The 21718-nt window shown below is 48.2% G+C and overlaps 1 non-coding gene and 2 pseudogenes across 1 annotated transcript; 2 read left to right on the top strand and 1 right to left on the bottom strand.

The window, feature by feature from the left end:
* The first annotated feature begins 244 nt into the window (after positions 1-244).
* On the top strand, positions 245-316 carry TRNAW-CCA (transfer RNA tryptophan (anticodon CCA)). The gene has a single exon. It is a non-coding gene; the product is annotated as a tRNA-Trp (tRNA).
* A 7918-nt stretch (positions 317-8234) lies between these two features.
* LOC149328697 (endothelin-converting enzyme 1-like) lies at positions 8235-10535 on the bottom strand (annotated as a pseudogene).
* On the top strand, positions 10466-19361 carry LOC149328696 (solute carrier family 22 member 7-like; annotated as a pseudogene).
* The last annotated feature ends 2357 nt before the right edge of the window (positions 19362-21718 follow it).

Below are 21718 nucleotides of genomic sequence, written 5' to 3'. Positions count from 1 at the left end.
TTTCAGTGTGTAATTTATAGAAAAATGTTTTGGTGCAAGGAGAAATTGGCATTTTACGCACTCGCTTTAAAACATCATGACCCATGAGCCCAACGTAGACGGAACGATACAGTGGGGGCGGGAAGAGCATGGATATCAAATCCCTGTACAGATTTTTGCGCGAAACAGAGTATAAGTACTCATTTGAAAACCGAACTGTCAAACCATGTAAATAAATACCATGAAAGAAAAAAAAAAAAAAAATGACTCGGTGGCGCAACGGTAGCGCGTCTGACTCCAGATCAGAAGGTTGCGTGTTCGAATCACGTCCGGGTCACATTTTTTTTTCTTTTAACAGCATCTAGTTAAAAATTTTCTAGCGAAACAGGTCATTGTTCGATGCCTCAGGCATTTCGCTTACATGCAGGTCAGCCCTGCAGTTTCATGACTGCCAGCCTCCTTGCAGCTTAGTAAGTAGCTTGTGAAGACGGAATAACGCGATTCGCACGCGTTAGTCAGCCGTTCCAAATGAAAAGCAAAGGCAAACATGTATCTACCTATTTGTAAGCGTTTTATGGTTGAATTATAAAAATAAACGCGTTTCATTGCGCACAGTATATCCCTTTATTATTCGGATGTGTACAGATATCTTCACGCCTACTGGAACATGCATTTGGCGATGTGTTGCAGTGTAAAGAGATAACGGTGCTCACTGGAAGGGGCGCGAGCACTGTTCTCGGGGTGCCATTTTTCTCTCCTGTCTATACACAGCACTGTTACAGCACTACTCGTACACACATCACGGTCCCTCAATATCAACTGGAAATCGGCTCCCTTACGGTTTCAGTGAGACAACTGGGACATGCCATGCCATGTCCCATGCCATTTGCCATGCCATGTGCCATGCCATACCATGTTCCGAGGACTGGCAAAGTCATCCTCAACCGGTGCACCTTTCTAGCAAGGAGAGCACGTACAGCCGGCCAAGTCTTTAGCTGGCGTGCACGACGGCCGCTTTTCTGTGCTTCTGCGCTTTGGGAAGAAGCAAACTTGCGGAAAGCTCAATATTAAGCAGGGGTTTAGTGGGCCTGTGCTTAAATTTGATATTTTCGAAAGTTTGTTCCGTCACAAGCTATACAGGAGCACGGAAAACGCGGCCGTCACGTACGCCAGCTAAAGATTTGGCCGGCTGTACTACAGGGGTGCTCGAAATCACTGACTCCTCAAAGACAGCTTGCTGCACTATGTGGTACCCGCCGCGGTGTCTCAGAGGTAAGGCGCTCGTCTACCGAGACGGAGTACCCGGGTTCGAATCCGACCGCGGCGGCCGCGTTTCGATGGCGGCGAAACGCAGGAGGCGCCCGTGTGCTGTGCGATGTCCGTGCACGTTAAAGATCCCCAGGTGGTCGAAATTATTCCGGAGACCTCCACTACGACACCTCTTTCTCTCTTTCTTCTTTCACTCCCACCTTCCTCCCTTCCCTTACGGCGCGGTTCAGGTTTCCGCAGAGATAAGTGAGACTGCGCCATTTCCTTTCCTCAAAAACCAATTTACCAATCCACCCCCCCCCCCCCCCGCGCCCTTCCAGCTCCATACCTCCTGCGATAAGTTTAAAAGGGACAGAAGATGATAACAAGCCCGCATTCAAGATATTCTTATATAGTCCCTGTCGCAAACTCCAACTACAAGAGGATGTTTTCGAAGGCGAACAGTCTAACTCCGCAGCCTCTGGATCTGCGCACAAGCTTGAAGCTTTCCACTCCTTGAGCACATCAAAGCAGGTTCACTTCCTGCCGTCATAACACCGATACTCGACGTTCAGATAAACACGTTGTTTCCTTCACTCTTTTTCTAGAGACTGCAGTGTCCGCTGTCTGCATTTTCTTCCTGCCGTTGAAAAGAGTACTAATGCCCATAGGCTGAGTTACCGTCAAAGCCGATTCTACACTTTTTACAGCAACAAACGATAATCGCAAAAAAAGAAATCATACTTTCGTTTTCAAGCAGAAAGAGCGCAGCTAAGTATACCGACGAGAATATCTGTCTAATAGAACATTTGGTCACTTAGCATTCCTCTGCGATCAGTAAAAAAAAAATACTTTGTTTCTTACTTTTGGTTTAGCGGCTTTCACACACATTGTGTGTCCCCTATCGGTCCTTCATACTTATCCATTACACTGAATACCAGACAGTACACCTTGCGGGGACAGGCAACACGGAATGATTTTGTTCTTATTTCAATGTTCCTTTCAAAAAACGCACAACCCCTACATATGCTTATTAAACGAGCCGTTTCTTTCCATCGAAGCCTGCGAACTACGCCATTTACATTCGTTCCGCGAGCGCCTACGCAGAGGTATTCGTATATTGCATAAACACGTCGGGAGATTCGTCTGCGCGAGCAAAGGCTGCAGATTCATAAATATCTTCTTATCACGCACGTGCCCAAATTTACGAGCCCTTACAAGAACCTACCGCTTAATTTCCAAGAAGTAGGCGTGTAGTGGAATTCCCCACTAAGAAAAAACGGTGACGAAGGCTTTGCATTTAGATTATTTCCCTCAGCAATATGAGCATTTTCCTTTTAGAGAGCGTTCAGAAATGTAAAAAGGAACAGTCCCGCCAGCGCCACTCTTATAAAAACGCATGACATTGACAGGATTCCGTCGGATTTGTTTCGGAATATATTTCTCCGCACAGACATATTCAGAATCCCCCTTTGTTTTAAGCTGAAGTCGTGTGCTTTCTTTCAGTGAAGTTTTGCAACGCAGTTTGAACGCTTGGACTAAGAAGAATAGAAAAAGTGTTGCCACCAGCAGCTACTTAACTAGCTATCTTTACTTTGGACAATAGGCTTACCGTGTCTCAGTTACTCGCATTCGCTGAAAGTTGCTCGAGCAGGATACTGTTTCAAGCTTATTCTAAACCCGAAGCCTTCGCGTGGGCATTTGGCGACAGTCGTTCGGCCTAAATATTCCTGGAGCATTTCGCAACAAGGAACATGTGCGCACTGCCTCAAATCGATCCGCAGAAAGTGTACAGGGTGTTTCACGTAACTTGAACCAATGGTATAAAAAAAGCGGTAAGCCGCAGCCAGCTGAAACCAAAGATACATTGTTTGCTATCATGTGGCGCTCCTCAGAATATTTTTATTGCGCTTAATGAGTTAATCAACTACGATGAATTATGCAAATTTGCAAATATTCATTTTAGTGCCAAGACCGTTACGTTAGGTTGTAGAGCAGGTTTACAAACAATCGATCCAATTTATTGCAGCACCTTATCTCCTACTGGGTCCTTTTTTTCGGCGTCTAAAGAAAGCCCGCGAAATATGAAAAAATACCACGTGACTACGATCGTGCGCCACCAAATTGCAGCGCTCTCAACGGCGCTTCGAGCAAACGGAGCGTGCCCGCTGACCGCGGCGAAGTGAACGGCCGGCGCTCTTAGAAGTGGATTCACAGTGCGTCAGCACTTTCCACAGCGGCGCGGCGGCCGTTCACTAATTTTTTCGGAAAAACAATTTTCTTTTAAGGGGACAGCTTTGTACTTGCGAAGGTCCCACAAGAAGACAACAGAAATCCGATTGTGCACAGCAAGTGGCCGGTCAGCAGTGGGTGTATGTGGCCATCATATCTGCGAAACATAGAAGGTATTCTAAGGAGTGAAGGTTCACCTCCCTCATAATGGCTACGCGTTCTCTGCCTAACCGTGGAAACATTCAGTGAGTCTTGTATTTTTGCGCCATAAGCACCGTTTGCCACCTCTAATAAGCAAGGGACATGATTTTCGGTTTTCAAAATAGTTTAACAATAAGAATAGTGTGGGGTCCAGGAGCTCTTAACTGTGCTTTAACTCCGTTTTTAACTAAACTATGCCACTCGTTCTGGCAAGAAGAGAATGTGACTAGTTTTTCATTTCTTTTTCCTTCCCAACTCTTGCATCAGGGGAACTCACGACAGCTCATGATCTAGCAGCACGGCCTGCTCAAAGAAAAGTTGCATCTTTCATTAGCAAGCAGCAGGTGAACGGTAAGTATTCTTCTTAACAATGTGTCAGGTTGTTTGCGCACATATTTATTTTATTCCTATTCAGAGAGGCAGCATTGCCAGAGCGGCCCACAATACAGTGGCACTGTAATTATGGGACCTAAGGATCAGTGCAGCACATGTGTGTATCGTTTTGAGGCCATTTCATTTGGCACATTTGACAAGGGCGGCTTGTCAGGCTAGCTGGTATTCTAAAGTATGTTGGTATTCTACAGTTCATAAGGTAAAAGCCTGTTGTTATATCTGCCAGAGCACAAAAAATGACAATGCATGCTACCACAGTGACGACCCTCTGTGCATGCTAATATGTGCAGTAAACTAATGGCTGTACCATGCGTCTTGCTATACTGAAATTAAAGATTGCACAGCTTAACCTCACTGGTTTGCATTATCTGCCGGTAATGAATTTTACAAGGTTAATTGGAGAGTACAGGGTTAATTGGTGAGACAGGAGAGAGACCTTTGGCCTGCATTGGGTGTAGTCAGGCTGCTGATGATGATGTTGAACTGTAGTTGTTTTCTTTGGACAGCGCATGAACCGCTACATGAGCAATATGAGCGAGCTTAACACAAAAGCTGTTGACTGTGGCTTCGATCGAGGAAACATTGCTGAGGAGTGTGTTTTGATTTGTTCAGAGGGAAGGTCATACCGAATGGAGTATTCCTTGCACCATTCTAGTATTTATCCCGTTTTTATCGTTTCAAATTTTTTTTAACCAAGCTTATTGAATGCATCCCCCAAAATTTAAGAATTTTAAAGGGAAAATGCGTTCATTATGCAAGTAGGGCACTGCATTGTTATTCCAGGGGAAAAAACGTGCCTTTTATTAGCTGCAACAAGCTTGACTATGGACTGTCATAACTGTGCAAACAGCATTTCAGTTGTTGCCAATACTACCTTATTTTGGGACGCTCACTGCAGTACTTAGTCGAAAACTTCATTTGCTCATCATCGTCATAGGTGTTCTTCTAAGTTTCACCTTTATGTTTCAGGTTTAGTCTCAGAAGGGGTCCACCCTCGCAAATCAGTTTTTCGATACCATTTCCAAGGCGCAGGTAATAGATACCATATGTTAATGCTGGAGATCTGAGTGCACTGATCTTTTTGCAGGCTCACGGGAATGGCCTAGCGGTTAGTGGGCTCGGCTACTGAGCCGTAGGATCCGGCTTCAGTTCCCGCTGCAGTGGGGACTGAAGCATAAGGGTAACTATTTTTATGCCGGTGTTGTTCAGGGTGCTAAATCTGCATAATCCTCCAGGTGGAAGAAAATTTTACAGCGAGTACAAGAAACCACAACCCCTTGCTGTTCGCAGGAATCGAGCCCGCGACCTCCGCATGTCCCACATGGCGGAGTACTGAACGCGATATGCTGGGGTCGCGGGTATGGATCCTGCTAGCGGCATATGGTTGTCTGCTAGTTTCTGCGAGATTACTTCTGTCCACATCATTGCGCAACTATTTTTCTGTCTGTCTGACACTACTATAAAATAATTCCCTCATCCTCTCTTTGGCTGTTGTGATTGCCGACTTTGTTCCTTTGGCTCAAACTCGGGTTACTCAGGCTGATGTCTCCAAAACATCGGTCACATACGTGGACGCGCCACGCTCCCTGCGCCGCTGTACGCCGCCGGGGTTTGTGCCGCCACACCACGGCGGGAAGGTTAAAGCACCACTTGATATACTTTTAACATCAGCCACTAGGTGGCAGCACCAAATGTTTCGGCCAGAGTTCAGGCGTGAAAAGCACGATTTCTGAGAGAGAGAAATGCTTTCTGGATAATTTTAGTGCGGAATCATTCTGAATTCATTTATTGATTTCTCAACTAAGTACACTCTGGTTTGCGTAGTTCAAAGATAGAAGCTGGAGTTTAAAAAAGCGCTGACGGCGTGCGCTTCAGAAAAACTGCACACTACTGAAATTTTTCAACTACTCACGGTGCTCGAAGGTAACTGGCCACGTACTGGATAGCCTCTGTTGAGGCGGGTGTTTTGAAAAATTTCTAATCCTCATGAACACTGCTGTAGAAGTTAGAATCTGAATCATCCCACTAAATGACGTAAGAAAACAGATTAGAAAAGGGAAGTTAAAGAGAAAGTGTCCACAAATAAGTGCTAATCACAAATAAGCTTGAACGATGCGTTCGACTGGCAAGACAACCAACCACACCAACCAATGCTGATGAGGTTATATATTTTTAGAAAAAAAAATGGGGCTCAAAAAACAAGAAACGCATATTAAGCGCGCACATTTTTTTTATTTTAAAGGGCATTTACTAAGAAAAATATTTGGAGTTAATACTATATCTTTTTGAAACATCATATTTTAGTATAAAGTCTCGGCCTGTAGGAACTTGCGGTCTGTTTTTCTCAGTTTTAGATTTTTTGTAGCCGCCTACCAACCAAAACTATACTTCCGCAAGATAGAACAAAACGTGTAGTTTGGGCCAATTTTCTGGATGAAACTACTATGAGAAATTCAAATGTTGGCTTGTTTTAAGTCAAAATGACCGCCTCGCTGGCTAAAAAAAAATAACATTTTAGCAATGAGGTGACATCGCGAAAAAAATTAAGTAATTCAAAAGGACAAACGCTGAATTTAATTATTATAAATTGGTAAATTCTTTCGCAGTGGAGAATACTAGAGGCGTTTAGAATATCATCCATTTTAGAAAAATAAGCATAACAGTCTAATATGCATGTAAACTGAAAGTTTGTCACCGATGAGACCAATGGTTCAAACTTCCACCTGACGAATGCGAGTGGCACGTGCCACTACATTGGGTCACAGAGCGAAGAGTACAACTTGAAGCCTGAGGTACCAGTAGTGGTGTTCTATGCGCTGTCGCAGTTAAATCACGTGACTCACTCGCAATGCAGTTCCTCATACCCGCGGCACTTCAGCATAGTTCCTGAAACGAATTCTTGACAACCACTCCTAGATAACGGCCGGACAAAGTCTGCTTCTCGTCGTTGGGGATTTCGATAACAGGGTATCGGGGGTAATGGTGTCGAAGGCCTTAGAATAATCTATAAATATGCTTAATGCGCACATTTCTCGCTCGAAAGCGTCTAATATTATTTCCTTCTGTGTCAAAAGTGCCGTCTCGGTAGACAGCCCTTTCATAAACCAAAATTGCGCATGGAAAAAAAAATGGGAAAAAATAGGGCGCGGCACGCTGCCCCATCAGCCGCGTAGGAAGCAGCTTATGCAGTTATTAGGCAAAATCATCTTGCTATGCGGGAACGGTCAGCTGTAAGAATGCAGTATGCCGGGCTACGTTCATCGAGCCTTTCCACTGAACGCATCCTTGAATGAGAATCTCAAGTTGGGCAAGTTGGTTTTACACGTACATCCCTTTTAGAAGTGAAAAGTCCGCTTCTAAACTGTTCTTTGTATGTGCGCCGTGTTTTTTCGTACCGTTCTCCTCTAATAGCGAGCCTTGAATTTCTTCAAATGTCCTTCACGATCCAGCACCCAGTTCCGCATTGCAAGCAAAACATGCTTCTATGCTACTTGCGCCTTAGGCACCTGCAGCCAATCATAGCGGAAGACAATAAAAACGATACTAAAGCTAAGCACTTATAAGTAGTATCGCGAGCAATGTAAGAGATCTCCCTTTCAATTCCAACCAGTGCCGATATGGGTTGGGGAGCCACCTGATAAAGCATTTCTGGTGTCGCGACTGGGCCCGTCCTTACACCAGAAGTGCATCGTCCAGTGGCACTCCTGGCAGAAGGGCATGGGTAGGAACTAGAAGCGGTGATCTTTTCTGCCCACAATGGTAGATACCTAATGACTAAAGCAATTTTCATTCAACTCCAGCTCTTCACCGCGATCACTCAGCACTTCTCGGTACTTCCGATATTACTACATTCAGCCTAGCTCTATCAGCTAAGGAACTACTTTCAATGAAGACCAATGATAAAAACCACTGAGATCGAGCAGACAAATTATCTGAGAATGCCACCTGGGAAGTATTCATTTACTACTGCGCCAAAAGGCATGTTCCTCGAGACAAGAAAAGTGCAGCACCATAAACAAGCTGCAACTGATAGTAAAACATTGTTTATCAAAGGTCCGAATATTGTCTGCGCATGGGCAACTGGAAACATGTTCACGACAATAACAGAGGCAACGTCAAAATTGCACGCTCACAAACTGCCAGGTTAGTGGACTGTGCACAGAACGAAAGCCGGAAGTCTTCTAGCGATTCTTCGAATGCTTGATCTGCCGGTGGTCATGGATGTCGCACCGACGGTGCGGGAACATGGGCGAACCCTCCCTACAGTGGAAGGCACCGGCGAACTCCTGGGTGTTGGCGCAGGGTTGATTGCACCGTAAGCTGTGAGGCAGGTAGATGCCAGCCTCAGAGGACGCCCGTTCGGCCTCGCAGAATATCTAACAGGAGGCGGCAAAGAAGGCCTGATCGGCGGTGTACTGGCCTATTCCCTTCTGGCGATCAGGCTGTCGCAGTGTCGAGTAGGCGAGGTACGCGGCCTGGACCCCCGCGTTGTCGGCAAACGTCTCACTGACGGAGTTGATCCCGGCTACGGCACTCCTGGTCATCTTGTTCGCCTGCAGTATAAGGCAGTCCAGCTGCTCCGTCAGCAGTCTCTGGAAGCTCGGCGCGTACACGGCCTCATCCTCATCGTTGCTGGTCATGTCCAGATGCTCCGATTCAAAAGCGTGCGAGAGTTCGTGGCCTAGCACCTTGCCGATGCCTCCGTAGTTGTAGGAGTTGGGACCGTGCGGATGGAGAATGGGAGGTATCAATATGCGCCCCGGAACGTAGATCAGGTGGTAAAGGATGACGTAGAAGACACCCACAGAAATTTCTGTGGCATCCCAGTCGTCCCTGCTGATGGAAGCCGCAGTCTCCGGAGATGGCCGCAGGAACTGCTTCTTGTGGGCTGCCACCGCACGATGGGCTTCGAGAAGCCACTCGACGAATTTCGTTTTCGCGTTGTACTTTGGCACGTGTCTGTAATAGGAGTTAAGAGCGACCTCACTTCGAAGTTTGGACGATGTGCCGATGATCTGGTGAATGGATCGTAGCCGCTCCACGATGACTTTTGAAGATAGCGAGTCCCCCAATAAGGAGGAGTTGTACGACAACTCCATCTGCTGTCTAATATTGTTGGCGACGGTGCTAGCGTAGTTTATTATCTGGTCGTCGAGGATATTCTTGAGCTGCAGATTAAGAATGCCGTAGGGCAAGATAACCTTCGCGTATGTAACGCAGCGGGTGAGAGACGTGGCGAATGTATGCGCCCGATTTTCTCGGCCAAAAGGAAGGTGACAGCGAACCATCTTGCTTGACGCTCTGTACGATAGGTACCTGATGACTTTCCAAGCGATGTAGTTTTGTAGCGGCAAGCTTCTGGATGCGTACTCTCTGAACAAAGCTTCTGTCAAAAAGAGGGCGTGCTTGTCACCCACGAGAATTTCAGACTCTGCATTTACGGCCGATTGCTTGGGGATGTTTTCGTTAATATCTTCAGTCCACCACTGCGTTTTAATTATAGGCTCAAGACCAGCTGATTGGTAAAAGGCATCTTCAATATCCCGAAACTTGAGGTAGTTCCTTTTCGGCTCACCAAAATACAGTATATTATTCATAACTCTGACGTCGCTTTCTACGCTGACGAGCGCCACTGCCAAGACGTCTTCTGTTTCCGGATCATACGAGCCAACGCAAGCAGCCATGGTTTCCTCGTCGGTTACATACCTGTACATTGTCTCAGCTAATTTCAGTTCGAGAACGAGCCTGTTTCCTCTTTTCAAGTAGGGCGAAGGCTTGAGCTGGAAGAACACTCCCAACAAGTCTTGTAGGGTCAAGCCGACAAGGATTCGAAACAAGTCGCGGCTTGAGCGGGCCTCCTGAGCGGGAAAACTCAGCCCTTGGCGGTTCAGAACTTCCCGAATCGTGCTGGTGCCGTCCACCTCGCCATCATCTACTCGCATGCAGGCAGACAGAGCGGCGCCCGCCTTGTCAGCCGCGCTGTCGGAGCCTATGCGCGCTTGGCCGGAGTTCTCGAGCAAGGCCATGCGGAGGCGGTTGTTGAGCACCTCGAACTGATCCAGCTGGCCGGGATACATGCTCTCCCAGCGACCGCAAACATGAGTGAACATGTTCTGGCATGGGTCGACGTCTGCAAGCCTGCTGCGCTGAAGCTCGGTGTCCAGGTCAAAGCAGCTCACTGGACTGTCGCAGTATTCGAAGAAGGCGCTGGAGGCTGAATCGACCACAACAAGCAGCATGCAGAGTCCTACAGCGCACGTAGCCAGGTAAACGTAGTATCGCGCCGTGCCCTCCTCCTCGCCAGGAAAGATACCCTGCAAACGGCGTCTCTTTCCCTTGCCTCCTTCGTCGAACACCGCAACCGGCAGAGTCGAGTATCGCCCGGTGGGTTCTGTCTTCGGCGGGGTATACCATGACAAGTCTAGGGCTCCGGGTGACAAAGGGATCTGACCGCCGGCGCCTGATGGCGACACGAGTGGCAGCGGGTGGACCTTCCGGGGAGAGATATCGCGACTGGCAGGTGAGCTCGGCTGTAGACGGGTTCGCGCAGTTGCCGCACCCCGGGGTGAGACAGTCGGTGTTGGTGCTCCGGCAGCGTTCGGACGTTGAGCACCCGCTGTGCTGGCCACGACCGGAGACGGCTGCCATGACGCTCGCGACGCTAAGAGCGGCGATGCTGGGGACAGCGCCGCATCGTTGCCCCCGCCGCGTTTCCCTTCACTGGCTGGAAGGGCGAGGTCCGCACGTGGTACAGCGGTCGTGGGAGGCGTGGGCGATGCATTCGTGCTCCATGGTGGTGCTGCGGACGTCTTCATGCGCTGAACGCGTGTTTTGGTGGCCTGAATAGGAGACGGTGGCTTTGACGCTCGGGACGCTGCGAACGCCGACAGTGGGGAGAGCGGCGGTGTACAAGGAGAGACGACGCCTTTTCTAGCGGAGTCACCCATCGTGCTTGCTTCCTCTTGGCAAGACGTTCTTCTTCTTCTGGGGTGAAACGAACACGCTGCACGAGGTTTGGAAATGAGCGAGAAATATTCTTCTTCTTCCATTCTGTGCTTCTGGGAAAGGACTCTTTCTAAAGCGACATCCACGAAGGTCAGTCGGCGAGATATTTTTTTTATGCGTCGCATATTGCAGTCACTCAGTTCAGCCCTTGGGCGCGGCCGGGCAGCCACCAAACCACGTGACGTGACGTCACGACAGCCCGAGGAAAAACCGTAGGTAAAGATGGTGGCGATTCTTTGTGAGAATTGCAAACACAGTAAAAAGAAAAAAAGGGGCAAAAAAGGCACAGGAAAAAAAGGAAAAAAATGAAAAAAAAAAACAAAAAAAGAACGGCTGAGCATGGTAAACAGTGAGCATGGTAGTGTATGCAGACAGTGTAGGTAAACCGTAGGTAAAGATGATGGCGATTCTTTGTGAGAATTGCAAACACAGTAAAAAGAAAAAAAAGGAACAAAAAAACTGGAAAAAAAGAAAAAAAAAAGAACGGCTGAGCATGGTGGCGGTTGCCACCGCCCCGTTTCAAAGGGGGTGCTCCTATCCATCCATCCATCCATCCATACGTCACGGAGGAAAAGCTGCTGAGAAAATCGAGTGCCGCCAAGCAATACCTCGCGCAAAAAGTCCGCGCAATATGCAACGCATCCTTGGCTTAACCAAGCTAAGCCTGGGCATCTTTTTTTTTCTGGAAGCTGTCTTGAGTGTTTTTGGAATGTTCTTTCAGCGATCTTCTGAAAACTTTATCATAGACATCAGGAAAGGCGGTAACTCTGCAACATTCGTGTTTTCCCGGATCACCAGACCGATGAGGTGGGTGCCCCATGGGACCGTGTCTAATTTAATCACAGCCCTGCAAGCAATCGTAAGCACATCCTAAGGCGAAAACCTTACTTGCCGCATTGAGCGAAAACCCGCCTGTAGGTGGGTGTGTTTGTGTGTTGACCCTCGATGGTACCCATTAAATATTGCGTCCTTATGCAACCTGTAGGTGGCGGTTAAATTAAGGAATAGTCGCCCGAGATTGCTCCGGATGAGCAACCTAGATCACACAATTCCCACCGGTAGCAACACCTGCCATCCCAAGGAACTGGCGCACCATTTAACCGCTGCATCACTGTGTCAGGAGCGGTATGTGAACAACCAGGGATCTATGAATATTTAGTAGAGAAAGACCAACTCTCCCTATATCGGCATTAACCCACTACCTATAGCACCATACCCTTAAGACGGAGAGGGAGCCGCGGTACAGTAGCGGCCGCCTTCACGAAATTAGCACACGTAAACAGTCTTAAGTTAATTCTTGAGTCTTAAAAAAAGCCCTCTCCTTGTCTGCGGTCGAGCGTCGCACTGGGCGTATCCAGCAGCAGCTCGAGTCGGTGGTGCGGTGACGCATGGCTACGTAGAGCCATTCAGAGGTGGAATAGACCCTTTACAAAAGTGAGCGCCATCTAGTGAGAAAAACATGAACAGCGCACGGCGGTCATGTTTGGCTCAGTCCGTCCGCACCGCCCGGAGTACTCGGAGGACAGTTCACTGTACCCGTAGAGTACGCGCCAACGTGAGCCCTCGTGGAACTCGTGCACGCACAGCGAGCTTCATTGGAATTCCCGCAAGTGATTGCGTCATTTGTTGGCATCACAACAGTCGGTGCTAGCACCAAGCTCCATTCGGAATGCCAGCATGTTGCTGCGTGCCTTACGACCGTTCGTTTGCATTCTTGATCGGCTTTACAAGTGTCACTTGCAGCATGTCAGGCATTACGGCATGTACCTCTGACTCATAGAACGCGATCGCGATCACCTGAAACAGCGAGGTTGTTTTGCGTGCAATGGAGCCTTGTGAACTTCACGAAAGCTTGTGCTGAGATGGAAAATGACACTGGAGAAGGAGCAATACATGTGTAACGAACGCTAAAGCTCGAATAGATCCGTTGGAGCCTTTTGTACGTGGATTGCATTCGCCATTCTCTATTTGACTTATTACAAGGGCATGATTACCGAAGCTAGTTTTCAAACCATTGTGTGAAATGGCCGTGCATTGTGCAGATGGCAAAATGGTTGCCTAGGGCGCCCAAGCTGCCTGTTTCACGCTACAAAAGCGCCTGCCAAAGCCGCGGCGTCCTGTAAAGCAGGAAAAGATGAGGCATCACACGTGTAGCGTCATGCTCACATCCAGCCCGTTTCAAAAGATGTTATCGCCTGATGACGCGTGCGAAGTTTGGTACGCGTCCAGAGCGCGCAGCTCAGGTTTGTAGTCTGTGCCTATGAATACTTGCCAGCGCGATCCACAAAATAACAAAGCTTGCGTTTCACACTAGTGGGTTTTCTCGAATCCCATGATGGTTTCTTAGTTGACAGCCACCCGAAAAATCAGTTGGTTTTGTAAAGATGACGATTTCTTGTTTATTTCCTCTTTTAGTAGACATTTCAAGCTTTAACCTCATATGCAAGAGCTGTAATGGGCGGCCTCGGGAAAAGGGAACTGTGCTGAAATGATAAGGAATTTTAAAAATCAGCTATCACCGCGCCATGCCTGCTTCGCGCAAGAGTTCGTGTGATCAGATTTTCCAGTATTGCTATAAAGTATTGCATCCACAGCTATAATGTGGTGCTTGTTGACAAAACCTGTTTATTATTTGTGTGGGTCACCTTCTATGATTTCCCAAGCAACCCGGCTTTGAGAAAGAAGTGGATTATTGCAATACGCAGAGATGCGGGGAAAGACTTCACTATAACGCATCACACCACGCCTCGGCTCTCAAAATATGCCTCTAGCCGTCGCCGGCAGAAACCGTCAGGGACAAAAGAGAGGGCCCTAGACCAGGAAAGGACTTCGCTTGACATTGAAAATCCGTTCCACACACAGTACTCTTGGCGACAACGTTACAAGCACGGATACAACGGCGGGCACTGACGGACGGACACGGAGCGGACGGTCGAAGCGATCCAAAGATGGCCGCCACCGCGGGGTCAGGCGAGGTCAGCGTGCCTGTCACTGTTGCCAGACCTACTTTTGTAAACCCTCTATTGCGAGCTGCGTGGCATCGAGTTACACCACTCCGGGCGGCGACTGCGTTCACACAGTGAGCAGGCAGCCTTTGTGAACGCAGTTGCCGTCCTGTGTGGTGTAACCCGATCTTAAGTTTCTTGGCCGTCTTTTCTATTTTTTGTCGCTAAAGCTCTAAAGCGCTTTTCTATTTTTTAGTGCTAAAGCGCTAAAAATAAAGTCGGCAACTACTCCAGACGCATCAATCCTAAGCAAGAACCTTTTCTTGTCTTGTGTGTTCTCTCTAGTTCGCAAGAGATTGCTCGGTGAGAGCAACATGAGTCACACAATCCCTACCGGTGGCTGTCATATAAACAGCCACCTGCCAGTTCAGAGGCGCATCGCTTTACTGCCGCGCCACTGCCTTGGTAGTGGTGTGAGGACTCGCAGCGATCTATGAATGTTATGTAGTTAATGACCAATTTCGCATATATTTTTTTATTTATTCATATTGTTAACCCTCTCTGTGAGGGTCATTACAGGGAGGGATACATATACAGATACAAGTGCAATTCTCTTCGCTAAAAAACACTCAAATACACAGAATTACAGATTCGCACAGCAATCTTCCAGGAACGTGTTCACACCTATCTCAAATTTGTCTACATCTTTTTGGTCCACAACGTCGCTTGGTAGTTGATTCCAAATTTCTACTGCATCGGGAAAAAAGGAGTAGCGATAGACATCAGTACGTGTAATAATAGGTTGTAATACCTTACTGTGATTTTTCCGTGGACAACGCTTCAAGGGAGGTGTAACATAGTGTTGTTTATTAACTTTGACTTTATCATCCATTGTCAGAAAAAAAAGTTTCAATTTCTGTTTTATAACGTCATTAACCCACTGAAGCGGTCACGTCATGCCATTCGGTGGTTAAAAGTCATTAACTGATACCAACTGTCTCGCGACTTCATTTTAAACACAAGATAAACAGCATATAAATATGCTGTTAAAATATGATTAACCACTGCTTTCGCACGGTGTAATCGGTATCAGGAAGTTAAACCTGGATAATTTTTCTTCCGGCAGTGAAGTGAAACTTAGATTGCGCACATGGTTTCTGTCACGTTGTCCAACTCAGAAATTGTCGCGTTCCAAATATGCATCGGATTTGAAAAAAAAGTTGACATAAAGGAGATTATTGGAAAGTTGGGAATTCAGATTCAATCGTAATAAGGTTTAATTCCAGTGAGAAAGCAACCGGTATATGATGCGTCGAGGAGCGAACACCGAACAAGATGTTGTGCATGGCATTCCATATAGAAACGGCTTTCGAACCCGTTTATTCACTTGCGCGGTCTTTGAATGTTTCAGTAATTAGGAAGTTTCCAACCATTTTCAAAGTGTATATACCAATGTAAAATAAGCGAGGATGCAATTATGTAAGATTCTAACGGCTACAATGAATTAAAACATTAATAATTAATAAGAATAAGAAGTTTGCAGGAGTCAAGAGGATGCAGCTATCCCAGGACCGGGTTAATAGACCCTTTACAAAAGTTAGCGCCATCTAGTGAGAAAAACATGAACAGCGCACGGCGGCCATGTTTGGTTCAGTCCGTCCGCGCCGCCCGGAGTACTCGGAGGACAGTTCACTGTACCCGGAGAGTACGCGCCAACGTGAGCCCTCGTGGAACTCGTGCACGCACAGCGAGCTTCATTGGAATTCCCGCAAGTTATTGCGTCATTTGTTGGCATCACAACAGTCGGTGCTAGCACCAAGCTCCATTCGGAATGCCAGCATGTTGCTGCGTGCCTTTCTGCAGCCAGCGCAGTGTCGTAGACGCGCACGGAAACAAGGTGTGTATACGACCGTTAGTTTGCATTCTTGATCGGCTTTACAAGTGTCACTTGCAGCATGTCAGGCATTACGGCATGTACCTCTGACTGGGAGATAGCTCATAGAACGCGATCGCGATCACCTGAAACAGCGAGGTTGTTTTGCGTGCAATGGAGCCTTGTGAACTTCACGAAAGCTTGTGCTGAGATGGAAAATGACACTGGAGAAGGAGCAATACATGTGTAACGAACGCTAAAGCTCGAATAGATCCGTTGGAGCCTTTTGTACGTGGGTTGCATTCGCCATTCTCTATTTGACTTATTACAAGGGCATGATTACCGAAGCTAGTTTTCAAACCATTCTGTGAAATGGCCGTGCATTGTGCAGATGGCAAAATGGTTGCCTAGGGCGCCCAAGCTGCCTGTGTCACGCTACAAAAGCGCCTGCCAAAGCCGCGGCGTCCTGTAAAGCAGGAAAAGATGAGGCATCACACGTGTAGCGTCATGCTCACATCCAGCCCGTTTCAAAAGATGTTATCGCCTGGTGACGTGTGCGAAGTCCGGTACGCGTCCAGAGCGCGCAGCTCAGGTTTGTAGTCTGTGCCTATGAATACTTGCCAGCGCGATCCACAAAATAACGAAGCTTGCGTTTCACTCTAGTGGGTTTTCTCGAATCCCATGATGGTTTCTTAGTTGACAGCCACCCGAAAAGTCAGTTGGTTTTGTAAAGATGACGATTTCTTGTTTATTTCCTCTTTTAGTAGACATTTCAAGCTTTAACCTCATATGCAAGAGCTGAAATGGGCGGCCTCGGGAAAATGGAACTGTGCTGAAATGATAAGGAATTTTAAAAATCAGCTATCACCGCGCCATGCCTGCTTCGCGCAAGAGTTCGTGTGATCAGATTTTCCAGTATCGCTATAAAGTATAGCATCCACAGCTACAATGTGGTGCTTGTTGACAAAACCTGTTTATTATTTGTGCAGGTCTCCTTCCATGGTTTCCCAAGCAACCCGGCTTTGAGAAAGAAGTGGATTATTGCAATACGCAGACATGCGGGGAAAGACTTCACTATAACGCATCACACCACGCCTCGGCTCTCAAAATATGCCTCTAGCCGTCGCTGGCAGAAACCGTCAGGGACAAAAGAGAGGTCCCTAGACCAGGAAAGGACTTCGCTTGACATTGAAAATCCGTTCCACGCACAGTACACTTGGCGACAACGTTATAAGCACGGACACAACGGCGGGCACTGACGGACGGACACGGAGCGGACGGACGAAGCGATCCAAAGATGGCCGCCACCGCGGGGTCAGGCGAGGTCAGCGTGCCTGTCACTGTTGCCAGACCTACTTTTGTAAACCCTCTATTGGAGGAATATGGGAGTGGCCTTTGCCCTGCAGTGGGACTAGTCCGGCTGATGATGGTGATGATGATGATGATGATGATGATGAAGCAAAGGTAATACTTGCCCCCTCCACTCCCAAACACGTTCCGGAGTCCCTGGCCAATGCTGATAATTTTCTCTCTCTTCGATAAGAGTGAAGATTAAAGTGGCAAGTCAAGGCTGTTAGCCCGATGTGCAATAGCATATCACTGCCTTGAGCACGAGGCCCTGGATGGGAAGAAGAGGGGCAAGTTTAGAGCGCCTAGTAGAAGAAGAAGCTGCCTCCCATACTTCATCGCACCGAGGGCTCAGCAGAGAATGTAAAATAACCCCTTCAAGACTTCCTCGGTAATTCCTTTCCATAGGGAAGCCATGAAGCTGTTCCTTCCTCATCGAGTCAGGATCTTCTATCGAGCGACTAATTCGACTGCTACGATGGCTTCGGACAAGGCGTCTTCCAGGGGCGATTACTGCTCCTCTGCATCCTTGTCACCTCTGTCAAGCATGGTTATGTGTACGTCAACCCGCTTACACTCCGGGGGGTAGATCACTGGTGCAAGCGACCACAGCGTTGGAGCATGTCCACGCAGGAATGGAAGAACGTGGCCATTCCTCTGGCATTGGATGGACACCACAGCAGGTGTCACCGGTACGCAGACCCCGAGTACATCAACGACACTGCAACGGTGCCGTGCGCAGCTTGGGAGTACGACCGAGAACAGGGGACGACTTCGAGCGTAAGCCAATGGGACTTGGTGTGCCACCGACGGCTCCTTCGGGCTGCACTTGTTTTGTTGAACGGCGCTGGCTCAGTCATTGTCGGCATCGGCACTGGATCTGTCGCAGACACCATAGGCCGTAGATCCGTCCTTCTGGCATCCACAGTAACATTGGTGACATCTACTCTTGCTTTGTGCTTGGTGAGGACGTACGATCTGTACATAATGGCCACGTTCGTCGCTTCGGGAAGCGCGTCGGCCCTGTACGTCGTAACCAGCGTCCTTTTCTTCGAGATCACGACGCACGAAACCCGACATTCACTTAGTGGTCGCCGGCGCTGTGGGCACCGTCGTATCCGGCCTATGGTTCGCATCCATGATGCTCCCTAGCATGAACTGGAAGCTGAAGCAGGCAATTTTCCTCACGACCACGTCATTCTCTGCCGCAGCTTTCTGCGTGGTTGTGAAATCTCCACGGTGGCTGGTCGCCAAGGCCCGACTGCGTGAGGCGGAATGTCATGCTCGTCGCTGCTAAAACCAACCTATTTCCCTTGCACAACAAGGCGTGCCTCTTGGACAAGCCGAAGAACAAAGTCACCGAGACCGGTCAGCAAGACCAGCGTACTTCTTCCACTGAGTTACTCCAAGGAGTCTCTATTTGTAAGAGAGCCATGGTCGTATTTTTCAGCTATTTTTCTGTTGTCTTTGTCCTGCGCATCGTGGTTTCCTCCTCCATAATGCGGCAGGCAGTGATGCTGAATTGGGTCTCGATGGCGGTCGTCGCGGTTAGCTTTGCGGCGATGCTGCTGCTAATATCGAGAGTCACATTGCTGAAGTTCACCAGCGCCTGCTTCGCGGTTCTTGGCGTCCTGCAGTGCATGTTGAGCCTTACCGCAACCTCGAATTTGCTCGCCATAAAACACACCCTCGCCACATCCTCCAAAGCTCTGGTTTTTGTTTGATACATACTTCTCGGCGCTTACAGCTTCGAGCTGTTCCCAACTGGAGTTCGTGGAGAAGCTGTGGGTTGGACTCAGGGATTCGGCGGCGTCGGCGCCACGATGGCGTCTCTGGGCATGCCGTTACAGAGGATGGGCCGCGAGGAAGTGTCTTTCGCCATCGCAGGATCCCTCATGTTTGCATCGCTGCTTGCTCTGCGAACACTGCCTCATAACACTACGGCTGAATGCGCCAAGACTGCTGTCAGACGCGAATCTTTTTTCAGGGAACAAAACATGGAACGGATGAAGAAGACACTGGAACAAAAGGAATGCAAGGAACAACGTGAGCTCAGCTTGCACAGCCGGAGATCCAAGTCCAAGTCGAATACCGCATCGGACAAGTTTACAGCGAGCGCTCGCAGCCGGCAGCGGTAGCTTCTCGTCTTCGCGAGAGATTTGTGTGTGGTGCACGACAACTGAACTTTTGGTGAACACAAGGGGGGTACTGCGCACAAAAAGACAAGGACAAGAAGATAACACGACAGGCGCAGACTCGCGACTAACTTTATTTGAAAACACGACACTCCTTTTATAGTTTCAAAACTGTCACATCACACACATGATGAAACCAAAAACCTGTCTTCATTGTGATACAGTTTGATAGAAGGGTCACTTACGCAATCTTTATCCTTCTGTTTGATGCAAAACGCCTCCGCCAACTCACGCGCCACCTGGTCACGGCTCCTCCTCAAAACTTTTGTATCTGTCAGCAAAGGCAGGCAAGGGTTATTGCGCGTAGCATCCGGACATGCGCCACAATGCAGGGGTAGATTAGACCCTGTCCCTGATTTCATGGAAAGCTGGTGTTCCCTTAAGCGCTCATTCAGACATCGGCCTGTCTGACCGATGTATACCCTGCCACAGGTGAGGGGAATCTGGTAAACGACACCCGTCTGGCACCTGACAAAACGAGTGGCATGACGCTTCTCGCAGTCCGCTTTCCTCTTCCCTGCGGACATGACCTGAGGGCACAATGAGGCCAACTTGCATGGGGCGGTAAAAACTACCGGCACGCCGTACCGTTTCGCCACGTTCTTCAAGTTGTGGGAAATTCTGTGAATATACGGTAGAACCGCTGGCCTCATTTCCTTAGAACGGCCACTATCCCGGCACGTCCTATTTTTCAGTTTGCGCAGAAGCTTCTCTGCCACTGCAACAATGATTGAAGCAGGAAAACCAGCCTTCGTCATCCTAATTACCTGATTATTGAGGCTCTCGTGCACCAGGTGAGCGCAAGACTTAGACAAGGCGCCCTGCAGGCAATAGGTTCCGATAGCCCGTTTAACATTCTTGGAATGTGCTGACCTGAACGGTAACAGGTCTTTCCGTGCACGTGGTAAGTACATCCAGCAAACGTGATCTGGTGTTAAAGTCAGGTTAATATCTAAAAACTGTAGCTTGTCATGTTCCGGTAACTCGTGAGTAAAGGTTAGACCCTTCCCATGTCGTCTGGAAATCGATAAAAATTCTTCCACAATCACAGTGTGCGTCGCGCCAGGTCGATCTTTAAGAAACACTAAATAGTCATCAACGTACCTAAATATTTTCAGAGTAGTCTCATCGTCAAAATAGCGCACCAGATCACAGTCAATGCTGGACAAGAAGATGTCAGCCAGTACAGGTGCCACACAGGAACCAATGCAAATTCCTTTGCGCTGAACAAGGACCTGATCGTTAAAAGATACAAAGGTAGAACCAAGATAAAACTCAAGTAAAGACATAAAATTGTTCAGCGTTATACCGCAGGCATTCTGAAAAGCTATTACACCCCTATCTTCAATACAAGACCTGACGGCGCAAAACAGGGCTTCGTGGGGTATTGAAAAGAACAGGTTTTCAACGTCAATTGAAAAGGCGTAGCCTACAGGCGGAGCATCCTGTAGGTAGGCGACTATATCATCCGAGTTCCTAGTCAAGAATGGGTCTTCCACTACCACCAATTTCAGACACTTTTGAATAAACACACTTACTTCACGCTGCCAAGTACCTTTTTCACTTACTATGCACATAAAGGGCTTGTCAACCTTATGTGTTTTTACAGTGAAAAACAGTTCTAAGCTATCGCGCTTGGATTTAATAACTGCTCTCGACAGTTTATCTAAAGCAAGGTCCTTGCACAGCACAGAAGCTTGGGTCTTTACCTTTGACGGTTTCACCTTCTTCCGAACAAAGTTCTTCTCGACTGCTTGAGCAGCTCTTTCACCAAACATCCCCGAAGGCAGGACGACGAAGCCTCCCTCTTTATCAGCTTGCAGAAGGGCCAAGCCGTTGTCTTTGAAGAAAGAGACAACTTCTTTTACGGATGTCTTGAGGCGTGAAGTGCTCCCACTCGCCGACCTCCGAGGCTTAGCAGCAGTCCGTAGAAGGCTGTCAACACCATCTAGTAGGCACCGCTCCTGGTCCTCATCAGATGCCTTCCGCGCCAGCTGCCGGTTCAATGAAAGAAGCTCGTGCGCAGGCACACTAGGCTCAGTGCTGAACTTCGGTCCTTTCTTCAGCACCTCAACAATTCCACTCGGTAACTCGGCATCGCCCAGTACTGACACGGAACCACCGTTATCCTTGGATATTGGCCTATCTTTGGGAATACGTAGTAGGAGACATTTCCACCAGAAATCCACTGCCTGGGCTGTCTGACGTCGTAAGGCCCGTAGCCTTACTTCTCCTACCCATTCGGGGTTTGTCCGGAACGCGAGCAGACGCAACCAGTCGTATAGGAGTCTGATCTGACG

Source organism: Amblyomma mixtum, chromosome 9, assembly GCF_055824585.1.
Source record: "Amblyomma mixtum isolate Tamu chromosome 9, ASM5582458v1, whole genome shotgun sequence".
Lineage (NCBI taxonomy): Eukaryota > Metazoa > Arthropoda > Arachnida > Ixodida > Ixodidae > Amblyomma > Amblyomma mixtum.
Note: the sequence above shows the minus strand (reverse complement) of the source record. Positions and strands in the feature narration are given on the sequence as shown.